Genomic DNA, 16,272 nt, shown 5'->3' on the forward strand with positions numbered 1-16,272 from the left:
ATGACTCCTGCCTGCTTTTTGGACTCTTGTCTCTTTGGATTACGATTTCTGTACCTCTGCCCTGTTTGGACTGACCATTTGATTTTTGAACCCTGCCTGTTCCTCGGATTATGCTTTGTCTGCCCCTCATCTACTTACGTCATTAAAGCCTGCCTGATTACGTTATCCCCGAGTTTGTCCCTTTGGTTCCTCTGTCCCGAACCCTGACGGTTTACATGTTTAAGGCATCTCCGATCTGAATTTAAACAATATTAGAATAAAGCTTTATAACTTTCCATTCATCAGTTATTAAAATTGATTAATTTACGATGTACTACTAAAATGAACAGTTTTTCTGGGGTGGCCTGGGGTGTTGGGTCCCAAAATCCCTCTCCACACCCCTGGCACTGAAGTATTGTCTTTGCATCAAGTGATTAAAAAATATTTTAATTATGTAAATTATAAATGCTTTGTGTGGCTGTCATACTCCCTATGCAATCATTACTGGAAATAATGGATTTGCTCAGCTCTCATTAAATGAAATACAGCTGACTAAATGCAAATGTGAGTGCTGTGCAAGTGCTGTATTATCAGACGCTAACATTTGTGCACTTAAGTACGCTGCATCGCATAATTATTTCAAATAACTGAATTGAATGATGTCATTAAGCTGTAAATGACCCCTGTAGGAATCCTTCATGAAGATGTGTGCTTGCAGAAACTTTCATTCGCATTGCCCTGTTGTCAGGTTAAACATTTAACACAAATAACGTTAAGACATAAGTAGGCATTAATGATACTGATAAACCACAATGGTAATTATATAATTATTTTTTTGTGCGATAACAATCACTGCTGCTCATCATAAACTGATGGTTTGCTACAACATCATTTAAACTTTAATAGCACATTTTCATTGCAAAATGTATTTGAAATGTTACTGTTATTTAAAGTAGGCTTCACATTTTGCAATTGCCAGTGCCAAGAGGTTTAAACTGATTATAAATAAAAATAAAGTTGTATTTAAAAAGAGTAGTGTTTCATGTAACATTTATTCAATAGAAAATGGAAACCTTCCACTCATAAATGTGCATTCTTTTGATAGTACGTCAGTGGTTCCCAACCTCTGGTCCTGGAGGACCCCTGTGTTTGCTGGTTTTCATTCCACCACAGCCGCAGTCCCAGATTTTAAACAAGCTTGTAATCTTTCTTAATTGGGTACTTCTCATGAGCACCTAATTAGGTTGTTGAACACTTGTGATTAAGTTCTTTCATGTCTTTTTTAAACTTACTGTATTAGTGTATTACGGTCATTTCTTTGGGCTTTGAATTCTTAGTTCTTGATTTACTCCAGCTTTTAATTACTTCTTACTTTGACTTTTTATGTAATTGGAATATAATACAATAAGTACAGTGCGAACATTGGGATTTCCATTCTTTATGATATGCACAGCTGGACATCATGTACCTCGAGGGTACATAATCACCCTAAACATGAAAACAAAAATGAATACGATGTTACAATACACATGGGTCCCCCAGGACAAGAAGTTGGAAACCAGATGTACACAGCTGTAGTGATTTCATATGGCTAGAGATGGGTGGTTGATTTCAAGCAGAACATCTTTGAACTAAAGTGTGTATTTCTCCTTTAAAACACATAGATATCAGTATTCTGTGTCAGTTCATTCTTTCGGGCAGTACTTGCCATTGGAATCCATCAGGGAAAACATCAGTGACGTGTTTTAATTGACCTAAAACACTGAAAAAGAGAGAGAAACAGGGGCAATCTGTCAGCAGTGGTACTTTTTTGATAGCCTCTCTGGGGGGGGGGGTCTGATAATTGACCACAACCCACCCCCCTATTGATACGCTACATAATATATGAATCCTGTTACCATGTAAATTAGATCCTGGCTTTTTCCTTATTGGGCATTTAGTCTGTAATGGCAGGAAATTGCATTATGTGATGTTTGCCTTGGACCCAGCTCCTGGTCCCATTATAGCTGGGAGACAAGACAAAGGATGCAAGCAAATCTGCCATTAATCTCCTGCAGTTTCAGGTCACTGCTGCTGTCAGACATGTTGCCACACAAAAAGAGTTCCTCAACCCCAGTCTGCACTCTCTCCTGTATTTCAGCAGGAACTACAAACTGGTGAACACACTGACCCTTTCACCTTCTGTGGGTGGCTATGATCATGAGCTTCAAACATTCATTAAGTGTTATTATCTGTCTTATTGGCACACTGTGCATGTATTTAAAAACATCATTATTATTACAATTACTATTATTATTGTTATCATAATTACGGTTCCTGTTGTTGTTGTTTTTGTTTAATCAATCTGTAGAGGCAAGGGTAGGTAAAGAGCTTTCTGTGTTTTTTTTCTGTGTTTTCTATGTTTTACGAATTTTCAGTCGTGGAGGCAGCATGATTGAACTGAAACAAGTATCTTTATTCCAGTACTTCTCCGCACTCTCAAAAAGGTTATAAAAAAGGTAGGAATACTTGTTGCTTGGGTGGTACCCTAGGTATATGAAATTGTATTCCTGGTCAGCAATATATACCTAATTTGTACCTTTTTTTGTTTGGAAAATGTACTAATCTGTACTCCATCTGTACAGTAATTTCATGGTACATTGAGGGATTTGATTGTTGTCACTTTATTCCTGAGAGTGTGTGCTGTGCCAAACAGAAGATAATAATGAGCTGTTGTGTATTTTAACCCTACAGCAGGCTGGGCACAAATTGTTCTGGGTGCATTTATAAGATGCCTGGTGTAAAGAAGTGTCAGTCAAACGGTGACAGACAGGAGATGGAGAATGAGGTAGCCTATCATTAACGCTATACTGGGTACAGCTACCGTGTTCTGTCAATCTCTGACTCCTCTCACTTTGAACCAATCCGCCTTTTCTACAGCGAACAATCTAGTAATTGATAGCACACCAGCTTCATCCATTTTAGGGTTCACCGTCTTAAATGTATTGGTATACTGACAGAACAGTGCTTATTTGACCATGTTAAACTGCACATCATTGCTTTGACAAACCAGAAATGTGCAGTTCTGATTTTAAAACAGATTTAATGAATCGAAGTTTAATACGTCAATTCCATCCTTGACTCTAATTTCCCAGCACAGCAGGGGCCAAAATGATGTGTCAGTTCCTGTGAGATGTTCATTCGTAATGGGCAACAGACTGAAGAAGCACATTTAGAGCTTCATGAACATACCTGCAATATGTAACTGTCCAGTTGAGATATAAGTATTGTTGTGGTAATAATCAATATGCAGTGAAAAATAACACTGGGGCTCAATACAGACTACAGACAACTAAACTGAACGAGACTAAAGACGACTCAGCCAACAGACTGAACACATCACAATTTGTGTTGCCCTTTATATTTGCAGCACAGCCGAGTTCAAATTTCTGTTTTAAGCTGGTAACAGCTTCACCGTGATTTCCGGATTTGTGCACCCGCACCTGTAAAAGTCTGTACTGTGCCAACTGTCCAAATACATACGGACTGCACTGCACTGCCCAAGGTCAACTGACTAAACTGTTTTTTTAAATGCACTATGACTAAGAAGTGAGTAGTTGTATTTTAATAATTATTCATTTAAGTAATTTCTTAATGGCATTGGGAATAAGTCTGTATTAAAAATGAATGAATGCACCAGTCATATGGCCTGTCTCTTTGCTGTTATTTATGGTTTTGCATTTGCTATACCTGCAAAATAGGCTAGCCTTTTCACTGTAGGTCCATCACAACTTCTCATCTCATTATGGTTCAAAACATGCAACTCCCTTTATTTACATGGTATCAATTTTACTGCACACATTGAGATATCATTGCATCGAATTTTGCGGATAATATTGTTTCAAGGTGAAGTTAGGACAAATCTGTAGCACAGGGAATATTTTATTTTGAATTACTTTGTTTTAGGAAATGTAATCAAATGCACACCCATTTGAGATTGCTCAAGACAATTGGTCCCTTCACTAATTAAGCTGCAAAAAGCTTTCTACTCTCCCTGCCAATTCAACCTCACACACAAGTTTTCACACAAGTGAAAATGTTGAAATGAGTTATGCATTTCACCCTTGTGAGATATTCACTAATGAAACTAGAGTAAAACAAATACTTAATTTAAATATATGTAATATCCTTAATTCAAATGATCAATTATTTGTTTATGGATTTTTTTTTTGGTGTTAAGGTACACGGTTATATTGTGACTTGTTCAAATTATACGCCCGCATTTGTTTGTCATATTTTATGTGACATATGGAACATTGGAGAATTGAAGACAGAACCAAGATATAAAATACATCATTGCAAACAAAGCATGCCAAGAACTAACACACGACTGAGCTATTTCATCTATTTCTGTACAAATTCTTAAGAGTAAGGCAGGGGGGTAAAAGCATTGTGATAATTACAAGCTGCTGGCTGCTAGCAAAACAACAAAAAATGAGGAGCAGGTTGACTGACTGACTGTCTGTCTAACAGAAGGAACATGGGAGAGCTAAATCTGAGGCACTGCGGATGCCCTGCTGAAAAAAACAGCTCAAGCTAGGTTTTGAAAGACGTGGTAGCTGGTTGACCAGTTCAGACCAGCTCCCAGCTTGACAAGCTATGTTTTGATGCTCAGACAAGCTACCAGCCCTAGCTGGTTGACCAGCTCATACCCTGCTAGACCAGCTCAATGTTCAAGCTGGTTCATAGCAGGGAGCAACAGCTCCACTATGCTGGGGTATCTCTTGGCAGTGAATGCAATGGTATTTATGTATTTCTGTGTGCTGTGGAGTAAAGATTAAATGTGCTCTGCTACTGCTATTTTCACACATATAAACATACACATAGGAAACGCAGACACACAAACCGACAGTGATTGATCACTTGAGTCCTTTCTCAATAGGGAGGAAGTCTGTAATGGTGGTGGAACTGAGGTTTGTGGATGAACGAACACATTTTAAATTAGCACAGTGGATCAAACACTTAATTGGGCGAGCCGTGATTGTATTGAAAGCTGTATAAAGGGAAAGGTGATGTGGATGGTACAAGGAAATTATATCTTAATTATGCAGGCTAGCCTTCATTAGCTCTTTTGTGCACTGTGGCAAGGAAAAAGCTCGCTGAAAGTGAATTTTTGCCCCCTTTCAAAAGCCTGTCCTCTTATTTTCTTTCTGAAATACAGTACACAGAGAAGCTGCTACAGTGTTAATCAGACTGGAAAATTTGTGCGAAATTCACATCCTGTGCATTTTGCAAGAAACGTGGGATAGGAACTGACAGGGTGAGGCACTGTTCTGTAATTGTGTTAGTGAGGTCACATCCTGTTTTCTTGAGTGGAACACTTTTTAATGCATCACTGCTTAGATGAAAGTCATGTATTCATTTAAGGACTTTGAAAAAGACAATATCTCCCACCGCATGTAGCCTTTTTCAATTGAATGTGAAATAAATGAATTACATTTCAATCATTTCTACTCTTTGTAAAGCTGAGGGCATTGGATTTGTGAACCATCTGGGCCAAGTGTTTGAGCCTGCAAATAATATTCTTGCATTCTTCCTTTGTCAAGCGGTTTCAAAACCTACTGTACCTTGAGCTGGTGAAACCATGTTAAGTATGGAGCTTATCTGAACTGGTCAACCAGCTACCAGCCATTTCAAAATGTGGCTTGAGCAGTTTTTTCAGCATAGCTGATGTTCCTGCCATATTTTTTTCCATCTGCGCATGGTCTATTAATCAGAAAATAGTAATAGTAACTTTTCAGCTGCTTTCTTACTGTCTGTTACCCCCTTATCCTTGTGTTTTATAATCAGAATGGAGAGGCCCTGTGGGGTAATGGTCATTCCAAAACAAAGTTGCCAAGTGAGGTTTCTCCAAATAATCTTCAAACCAGCCCTGACAAACAGAAAGGGGTATCCTAGAAACTACTAAAAACATCCAACTTATAACACTAATTACAACAATCCACAAATGTGTGGCTGGGTTACTGTTTTCACATTCTCACTTGGTTTATGTTTTCCGAAACAGGTTTGTGTGCTGAGGAAGACACATTTGCCAAAACATTGGTGTATTTGAAATAAAGAGCATCAAACCTCTTTTTATCCACTCCTGTAGCTTTGACAGAGATAACAACCTGGGACACTGTAAGCTGTAACGTAACTGACCGAATCAAAAGAAGCAGCTGGGGTTACCAATACATCATAAATAGCCAACTGACTTCTCTTGGCATTGGAATGTGTGGAGTGGAGCCAACAGTAGCTATCAAGCAGTAAATAAAAGTGTTGTTACTTAATTTTAACCTTACTTGTAAGCTACATTTGTTTGAGTTCGACCATCACACATTCTTACTTTTGACCAGGGCCAGTCAAGTGCAGCATCTGCAGAGGAGCAGTGCATCGACAGCGAGAGGCAGGAGGGCAGCCAGCACCTACACACAGTGCACAGAAGCACAGCCAGCATCTACACACAGTGCACAGAAGCACAGCCAGCATCTACACACAGTGCACAGAAGCACAGCCAGCACCTACACACAGTGCACAGAAGCACAGCCAGCACCTACACACAGTGCACAGAAGCACGGCCAGCATCTACACACAGTGCACAGAAGCACAGCCAGCACCTACACACAGTGCACAGCCAGCATCTACACACAGTGTACAGCCAGCATCTACACACAGTGACAGGAGGACAGCCAGCATCTACACACAGTGCACAGAAGCACAGCCAGCATCTACTCAGGACAGGTGAGGAAGCCTTTTATGCCTGTGAGTAGGCCAATGTTATTATGCAACTATCTGTACTGACTTCATCTCTAATTAGCAAAGTACAGTATGCAATAAAAAGAGGCTGGAAGTTTGTGAATCACCAGGAAGGAGTCGTATCTGGCCGATTGTGGTGGGCCATCCCAGCTGCAGTCACACAAGGCAGGACACAGTCGTCTGTAATGTCACTCAGGGAAACATAAGTATGATGAGACTTCACGTCTCTGCGAGCTCGAGACTAGGGAGGGAAAAGAAGCAACGGCTTAGCATCACGTTTCAGAGGAGAGAGTGCGTCTGCCATTTCTGGAACTGACAGCGCTTGAAGCAATGGGCATGCAACATGTTCCATATTGGGAGGAAATTTGTGTAATTACATTTTTTTTTTTCAATCAAGTAAAATGTTTTCAAACAAAGAAACAATCTTCTTGAATTTGTGTGTGTTTTGTGTGTCTGTTTGTAAAAGGAAGTGTGTGTGTGAATGTTAGTACCAGGCTTCCCTTCGTGAAATTGGTTCAAATCAAACCATAAAATATTTGCAGTAGCAGTGGATTTCAGTTCGTATATCTCATATCTCAGGCAGTCTCTTCTCGTTACTGTCAGATGTAATATCTTAGCAAACCACAGCGGTACAGGAGAGACTGCCAGCCACACAATATTGACACCTCATGCAGTAGAAAGTCAATCTGAGCACACAACCTGATACTACTCTTCTGCCAAAAAACTCCATGCTGTACAAAACAATATTTCTGAGACATTTTCCCTTAGCTGCTGAATAAACAGAAAAATCAGAAGAACTCATCTTTGTCATCAGTTTGAGAAAATGAGAACAGCTATGACAAAATGGTATTGCTGTAATTACACCAAACTCATCAAACTTAAATACAGCAGCAAAACAGTGGCTGATTACTGTTTACTGATAAGAGTACTGGTCCATGTGCTAACATAAGAAGAATGCTGAATCACTGTCCATATGCTAACATAAGAAGAATGCTGAATCTGTGTCCATATGCTAACATAAGTAGAATTCTGAATCTGCATCCTAAAAGCCTGGGCACACCAAGCTGATGCCCAGTAACTAGACGTGACAAAGGCCAACTGTCAGATTACTTTGAGCACAACTATTACGGGTGACTCAAACACACTGCAAAGTGTGCACTAACAATAAAAACAGCGCCAATTCAGTCTCGTTATGCTAATGTTAATTGGTATTGACAAGTAATGTCAGTGACAAGGCTAAATGTCTATCCAAATGCGAGAGCAATTTGCAAATGAAAGAATGGAAGCAATTCTTTTAAAATATATTTGGAAGCTAAACATTGAAACCTGGTCAGGAAACCAGTTATGTATTTCAAATTAGCCAACTTGGAACAGCAGCAGAAACAGTTGCCCAGTGTGTGCAAATAGGTGCCACAGCGTACTGCAAGATGTAAAAAGGCACAAACTACTGATGAAACTTTGGTTCTGCCTGCTGGACATATGCAAAATTATGCAAAGATGTGAAAAGGGATTGAGGAAAATTATGCTACATGCAACAATGTAGTGTATCATAACATTGTGTTTTGCACAGAGAAGCACATTTCAATAAAGTCTCACTGTCTCACAGTTAAAATGGTGAACCTCATTAAGTCATGGACTTGGAATGGCCAAATTTTATTTTTGCCCTGTGTGTTCTCAAACTGCTTCTGCACTCAGAGGTGCTGGAGTTTTTGAGCTGTGCACTGAGACTACTCGATTTTCCTCTGATCACACAACTGGGCCGTGCACTTCACGCACCCTGCTTGAGTGCTATATTTGCTTTCTTTGATTAGCAGAATGAGCTTACCAGCAGTACACAAGGCTCACAGGCATACGTTCTGGACCTGCATGACCAATTTGAAACATTTACAGAAAAGGCCCAAACCCAGAATGGACAAGTGAGAAAAATGTTCTCCTGCCTCGTCGGGGAGAGCCCGACACAGCGGACACCTCGCAGACAATCGGCCCCCATCTTTGATTTTTGTTTGTGTCGTCAGTTTGTTACTCTGGTCAAATGGAGAATGGCTCAAAAAACATCAGACTGCACCCAGCAGAATGGTGTCATACAATTGAACTGTGACGGAGGAGAATAAAGCCGTTTGATTTCATTTTGGATGGAACCTGTAGTTTCAGCCTCTCACCCTGAGCTCATACAGAAAGGCTTGTAAATAGATTTACCGTTTAAAAGCATGCGCTTATGGGAGTCTGAATTTGCGGCTCTGGGATCAATAGAAACAGACTGCAGAGCTCGCAGTTGTGTCACACGAGGAGAGCAGCGATACATGACTCTGCCTCGTGTGTCCTTATGCCGGCATGGTGTGTGAACAAGGCTACTTATTCCCCAAAACTCTCTCTTCTCTAGTGTCGGCCTGTAGCTCTAGAGTGTGAACAAGGCTAATTATTCTCCAAAACTCTCTCTTCTCCAGTGTGGGCCTGTAGCTGGGTGTGGTTTGTTGCAATAGCTGAAGTACCATCAGCATGTTCCCCCTGCCTCAGATGTGTCTGTAAAGCAGCCGGGACCACAGACCAGCAACGCTCCCTTTCAGGGCCAGCACAGCCCCACAGTAAAATGTTCAGTGTTAAATCAACTTTTGCAGAGAGTACATATGGTCCGACTCTGGTCCATATTGGGCTCATATGTACTCTGTTAGAATAAAATTAATACTGGACGTTTTGCTGTGCGGTATCCAGCAGACATTACAAGGGGTTGCCAGGTCTCTGGTCATGCTGTGTGCAGGATGGCCTGGTTTTCCTGGCAACCCCACTCGAAACGGTAACGCTGCCAGGTCCCCACAGCCTTATGCCATGACGAGACAGCACATGGCTTCAGCCTGCTCTTGTCACTCACAGGGCTTGAAGAAAGAAATAATTCTGTGCCTGAAATGTATTGTTCTGAATAATCTGAAATTCTTCTGTTTTGGTAGCTGGTCTGCTGTCGAATTTAAATATTCTAAATAGCCGCTAGTCTACGTATAAATGCCGACAAACAGTGAAGTCATGGTTTATGTTACGACTAGTTAGATTAGATGATAACTATTCAGTGACAAACTGCGCAATGTTATTTAAAACTTGCAAATGTTCGACGTTGGATTTCTTCTTATTATCATTATTATTATTATTGTTATTTTTAGCGATTTACATTTTTTTATCCAGCGTCCCGCCTTAACTATAAAACACTGCAGGAAACGAATATGCTCGATGCTGTGTTAGAACTTTGCCAAGATCATCGTCATAGTAGCTAACTTGGATATTAAGAATTCTATCCATGTTCACACTTGTAGACTCATCAGCATTTAAAGGTACAATAGGTCATTTCAGACACCCAACAGGTAAGAAAGGAATTGCAGCAACAAACAACCAAGCGTTGTGCCTCAGGTAGATATTTGTAAATTCGGGAAGCTAACAATAGCTAATTTGTTTCTTGTTACTTATAGCAAACTGGTATTTTTTTCTAACTAGAGTTTACAAAGTTTCAGTGACTGCTTGTCTGGAGTGCAATTTGGGCAGCTACACATTCTTTTTATCTCTTTACATTTTCAATCATCCGTGTTTAGCTAAACCTTTATTTCTCTCAAACTGTAAGTTACAGTTGCATGTTGTGTTTTCCCTTTCATTTATTATTATTATTTATTTTTTTGTGAGCATATTATTTTGTCGAAAAAAATTCCAAACACCAGAAATCCGGCACCGTTCCCTGGACTCATGTGCCAAGCCAATGGCAGGAGTCGTCTGTCAACTAGGGGTGGGACATTGTATGATTTTCTCTTCTTCTGTGGTGGGTTTGTTTTTTGGTGCCTAAGGGTCGATTACAGTATGTTCTCTGGCTTTACTACACATAGACCACGTGGATAGAAATAAGTGAATAAACTATCGACCTCAATCCATCGCCTTTTCAATAAATAGCAGGCATGATAGACTACAGATATTGATTGATAAACATTTTATTTGGCTATTCTGTGAAGTGAGGACATAACCACACGCAAAGCTAGGCTACATTTTATAAATCAGGCCAAAGATATTTACGCTTAAAAGGTATAATAGGTAAGATTTTTGTGTTAAAACATTACAAGATCATTGTAAATCCCTTCCTATCATTGAATAAGGCTCACTTACATGCTGACTACCCTCTGCCTGTGTTTTACAGTTTCAAAATATACAGTTTACGGACTGACACTCTCTATAAATATATTTGGTTTTGTATCTTGGTAAATTGGTAAATTAGTTGTGCCCGGCAGTTCCTTTAGACAAAAAAAAACTAACAAAAAAAAACAGTTCCATCCATACTAGATCCCTTTAGTGACTTTCTACGGGGAAAAGGTCTTGGTACATGTGTGTGCTTGACAGTCTCCAGTCATTACCTTATCAAGTTCAACTACAAAATAGTTCACCTTACAAAATAAAGAAAATTAAAGCTCATTAATAACCTAAAACATGCTGGCATGAGCTGCAATGACGAATTGCATAGTCTGGAGAACGTGCTCTCTTAAAAAGTGATTGTTCTGTGATGGAAACTTCTGATAACACAGAATAGAGCTGATATGATGTCTATGATTAAAAAATAAATAAAATAAACATTTCACCAAAATGGCTGGTGTAATTTGTTGTCACTCACAGTTGTTGGCTATGGAAATGGAATATTAAATAAATATAAGGACTTTTTGGGGAAGGAAAATGCTCCAGAATTGAAGATGACTGAGACGGGTGCGTGGGGGTTGGACCCAAAATGCACGACTCAGAAACAATAGTTAAATAAAGTCCCGTTAGGGCTTTATTCTGGACGAGTCCCAGGAGCGTAGTAAACACAAGCAAAGTCCATACACGAAGATCCAGCCAAACAAATATAAAACAAACAAAAAGCACGGTGCCGAGGGAAGAGGCAATCTCGTAGTCGGTAGACGTGCAGGGAGGTCCGGTAGCAGGAGAGCTGTCAGCGGGGCAGATGAACAGGCAGACGGCAGGCAGAGGCGTAGTCGTGGGCGAAGCGGGAGTCGAAACCATGAAACAATCAGCGGGGCAAAAGTACAAAAACGGTAGGCGAGGACGTAGTCAAAAAACAAACGATGGTCACAAAACAGAAATCAATAAACTATGGTCGGTAAACAGGCTTGGATCGTAACGTGTAATCAAAACAGTAAATGCTCAAGAGTTGCGTGGAAAACAGAGGCAGACAATATCGCAGTGAACAGTTGCGCGACTGGGCTATAAATGCAGGTGTAGACAGGTGTAGACAATTAGTTAGAGCGTAGCAAGGAAATGGAAAACAGGTGCGATGGATGACAAGTTTAACAAGGAGATTAGTAATCGTTAGTAATAAACCTATCCTGCCCTAGCATTAGTAAATTAGTAAATGACATGCACGAGAAACGTAAGGTAACATGAACACATGATTAGTTTGTTAGTCTCTACCCAATCCTGATCTAGCTTTAGTAGTTTTAGTAAATAGACAAATAGAAACAATTAGGAAGTGAATGACAGAAGGAGAGAGAGAGAAAAGGCGGAAGGCAAGGTTTGCGGAAAAACATGTAAAAGTGTATGCATAAACCGTGACCAGTTAACGTAACAATAAACATAAATCAAAACATGACACAACGCGAAACTAAGACGATAACCACTAAACATAACCAGGAATATAATCGTACGAAAACATAACTAGACATGACAAGAAAATAAATCGTAACGAGACATAACTAAACATGACCAGAAAATAAATCGTAACGAAACATAACTAAACAACATGACAAACCTAGACTAACATAATACATGAAGACACTACGTGACTAAGACAACATGAATAAACATAAAACATGGAGAGACAGACCTGAAACGTGACAATGACTACAGTATAGGTCTGGCAGCGACTGCTGATGTCTATGGGTTGCATTTCTGGGTTGCAAAGGATTTGCAACTAAATATGAAATCGGACTTAGCTTGAACTTGCCTTCCTGTTTCATACGATTTTTGGACATTCTGTACTGTTACCAGTTCTGATTGCCATACCGTGTTTGGACTTTTGTCTGGGACTTCAACCATGATTTGGACTATAGCTGTCATTTCTGTTTGCCTTGTGTTTGGACCTCTGCCTGTGACCCGTATTACGAACTTGATTGCCTCTGTTTGCCTGCATTTGACCACAGCCTGCATGTCTGCCTTGACCCTTGTTCTGCCTATTTCCGGGTTGCTACTGGTTCTTTGGTTCTGATGCCTGACAATATGAGGACGTTTTAGGGGAAAAAATGCCCCAGAATTTAAGATGACTGCAGTATAGGTCTGGCAGAGCTTCACCAAAATACAGTACAGGAGTCATTTCAGGTAGTCATCAAATGCAAAGGATTTGCAACCAAGTCCTAAATCAAAAGCAAAATCTTTATTTTAGGTCATGTTCATTTGTCCCATTACTTTTGCACCCCTGAAATGGAGGAGTATGTATAAAAGGGGCTGTAATTAGAGATTCACAGATCACCCAATATGGATATACAAGAGAAGCCTACACCATCATTACCTGAGATGCAAACCATTTGTAAGCCTGTATGTATACACTTTAATCTCATATTTATTTATTTAACTTCAACCTGCTGCAGTAGAGTACCAAAACAAACAATTAAACTCTTGCCTTTAATTGTATATTTCTACAGTCTTTAAGTGGCTATAATTTGTACATTTGCCAACATATTGTGAAGTGTTGCATTATGTCAACAGTGTGTTTACGCCACAATAATTTCTAATTCACTCCATTAGCCGCAAGGGTGTATACTGTTTATGTGTACACTCTGAGGTCAATTTAAAAGTATGTATGTACCAACGGGAACCCAAGTTTCATATTTCTGTTCACACGATTAATACATAAATACATTAATGGTGAATTAACAGAAATGCTGTATAATTCCCAGAAACTGGGTTTCATTTCCAGTTATTTATTTTCTCTGTGCGAACAGTAGATGGCAGACTGTCGTTCTGCATCGTGGCAGCTGTGAAATGACTCAGGCTGGCCAAATAAAAGAGAGCTGAGCTCGCAGTATTACCAGTCAACATGCAGATGAGCATTAGCATGGGCAACCAAGGCCTCCAGAATGCCCACAATGACAGCATAGGATACCTGCATTCCCATTAAAGCGCTTTGTCAGGCAGTCTTTACAAAGAATAGATTTTATTTGTCAAAGCAAACCGATCTAAAGCGGCCCTTATGTGTGCTTTAAGGCCAGATGGCCTGACTCACAATCCTCTTTAAAGTTCAGTGTCATCCACCCCACACGGTCCTTGGGGTTCAGCTGCATTGTTAATGGCTGTGTTCTCAACCCATCCAGCTTTTCACAGCTTTTTCCATTTCATAAGAATTAGTGTAGAGAGGGAAACAATGCATGTTTTCCTTCTTTTGTGTGTCAAGGATGAAAAAAAAATTTGAATTCAACATAATTTCCCCCCTTTTGTATGGTTTCCTGGCTTCGAATACATGGCTACACAAAGACTTCTTTATAGTAAAGCCCTTTAGATTGTGTCAGTAACTTAAAGGATGTGCCGTTTCTGACCCAGAAGAGTAAAGGATACTTGTGAAAATTTGCTATGAGTCACAGTCACACAGGGTGGGATTTTCAATAGGTAAAAATGTTAAAATGATTTATCACATAATTATCTTCTCAAATGATTCATCAAAAAAAGTCAAAGGGATTTCAGGTAGTATAATTAACTCTAGTGTCTAATTTAATTAATTTTCTGCAATACTTGGTATTTTTGGGAAATTCACAGAAGTTGGTTTTATCTCTTCACCCAAGTCATTACTTTCCAAATAGTCAAGCTGCCTGTTTGCTATCAAACTTGTTTTCTTTTTGTTCTGCAGTGGCTGACCAAAAGCAACTCCTCAGTTCTTGAGTGGGTGATAAATTAAGATAATTGTTTATCAGACCTACTGGCTAATGGCCCAGGCATGCTCTAAAAAATGTTTTTGTGATATACAGTACTGTGCGAAAGTCAGAGACCCCTCTTTATTTTATTTAATTTCCAATGAAAACAGCCATTAAGTCCAAATTATTTATTATTCAGTGTCAGAAAATAATGCAGCAAACATATTTAACACAACATTAGATAAAAACCTTCACCTCGATGTACAATATCAAATGTTTCCGTATTTAGTGTGTCCACCCTGCTTTTAGAACGGCTTCCATTCTTTTCAGGAAACATTCTTAGAAATTACACGTCTTCTTATTATAGAGAACTTTTTTTTTGTCTTATAAGTTGGTTTAATTGTCTAACTTTCTATTCAAGTAAACCCAAACACAGTCAAAGATGTTGAGGTCTGGACTCTGGGGAGGCCAGTCCATTGTTCTGAGAACAGCAGCAGCTTGGTCTTCTGAGCAGTGTGCTTGGGGTCATTACCTTGCTGCAGAATGAATTTGGTCCTAGTCAAGCGAGTTTAGAGAGTACGGTAGCTGTGCAGGTAGCAGTTGAAATTCTACTTCCCTCTAAGGTCTTTCAGCGCACTTATCCCTGGTTATGGGTATGCACTTTGTTGTACGTCGCTCTGGATAAGAGCGTCTGCCAAATGCCATTAATGTAATGTAATGTAAAGAATGGCATTATGTTAAGATTTATTACCATTTATCAGAATTCATGATGCCTTCAATCAAACCAAATCATCTACTCCGGATGTTGTTTTACAATCCCAAATTACGCCGATGGTTGTAGACATTTTTCCAAGAGTCTTCCATTGCTTCTGCAGCATACATACCGTTTTAACTTCTGAAAATCTCAAGTTTTGACTTATCGGTCAGTAACACCACAGTCCAAAATCTTGATTTTTTTTTTAATGGGGATTTTTTTATCCGTCTTAATGATGTGTACAGTGGCCTACCAGTTCTTGTACGGTTCTCACAGTTTCTCTGCATCTTGCTATGAAGTTTATAATCTTTTTTCCTTATTTTCCTTTCACTTTCACCTTCCTTATGCAGTTGAATTAGCTTACATCTAATCTCATCAGAATGCAAAGGGTTCTAACATAATGTAGTTCACATTTCTGGCAACTTTTGTTTGGAGGACACAGCTGTAACTTGTTTGCGGTTTGGAAGGACAGAAGACGTAAAGTGGTAGTAGAGCGCACAAAGGAAAGTGGACGAGTACTGATAGAGATATTCCATGTAGTGCTGGAGGCTTTTCTGTAATCTTTTGTTAAATATACGTTTCCCTCCATTACTGTCTGACACTGAAAAGAAAGGGCTGATTTGACTGGAAATTGAATGAAAAGGGTGGTCTCTGACACAGTATGCTGTATGTAGGCAGCTTCTGGCACAAATAAATCGCTTATAGCACAGATAAAGTGCTACAGTGGACCGCTGGCCTTTGTGGGGTCTTCGGGCCTTGACAGGCACATATGTGATGCAGCGTGGCAAGGGGGAGCCATCACTCAGTTCTCAGTTTTACAGAATACACAATACGCAGCGTACGGCATTGTGGGACTGATCAAACAGACACTGTAGCCTAACTGCTACATTTACATGTATCATCACATGTTTG

Source organism: Conger conger, chromosome 14 (genome assembly GCF_963514075.1).
Source record: "Conger conger chromosome 14, fConCon1.1, whole genome shotgun sequence".
Lineage (NCBI taxonomy): Eukaryota > Metazoa > Chordata > Actinopteri > Anguilliformes > Congridae > Conger > Conger conger.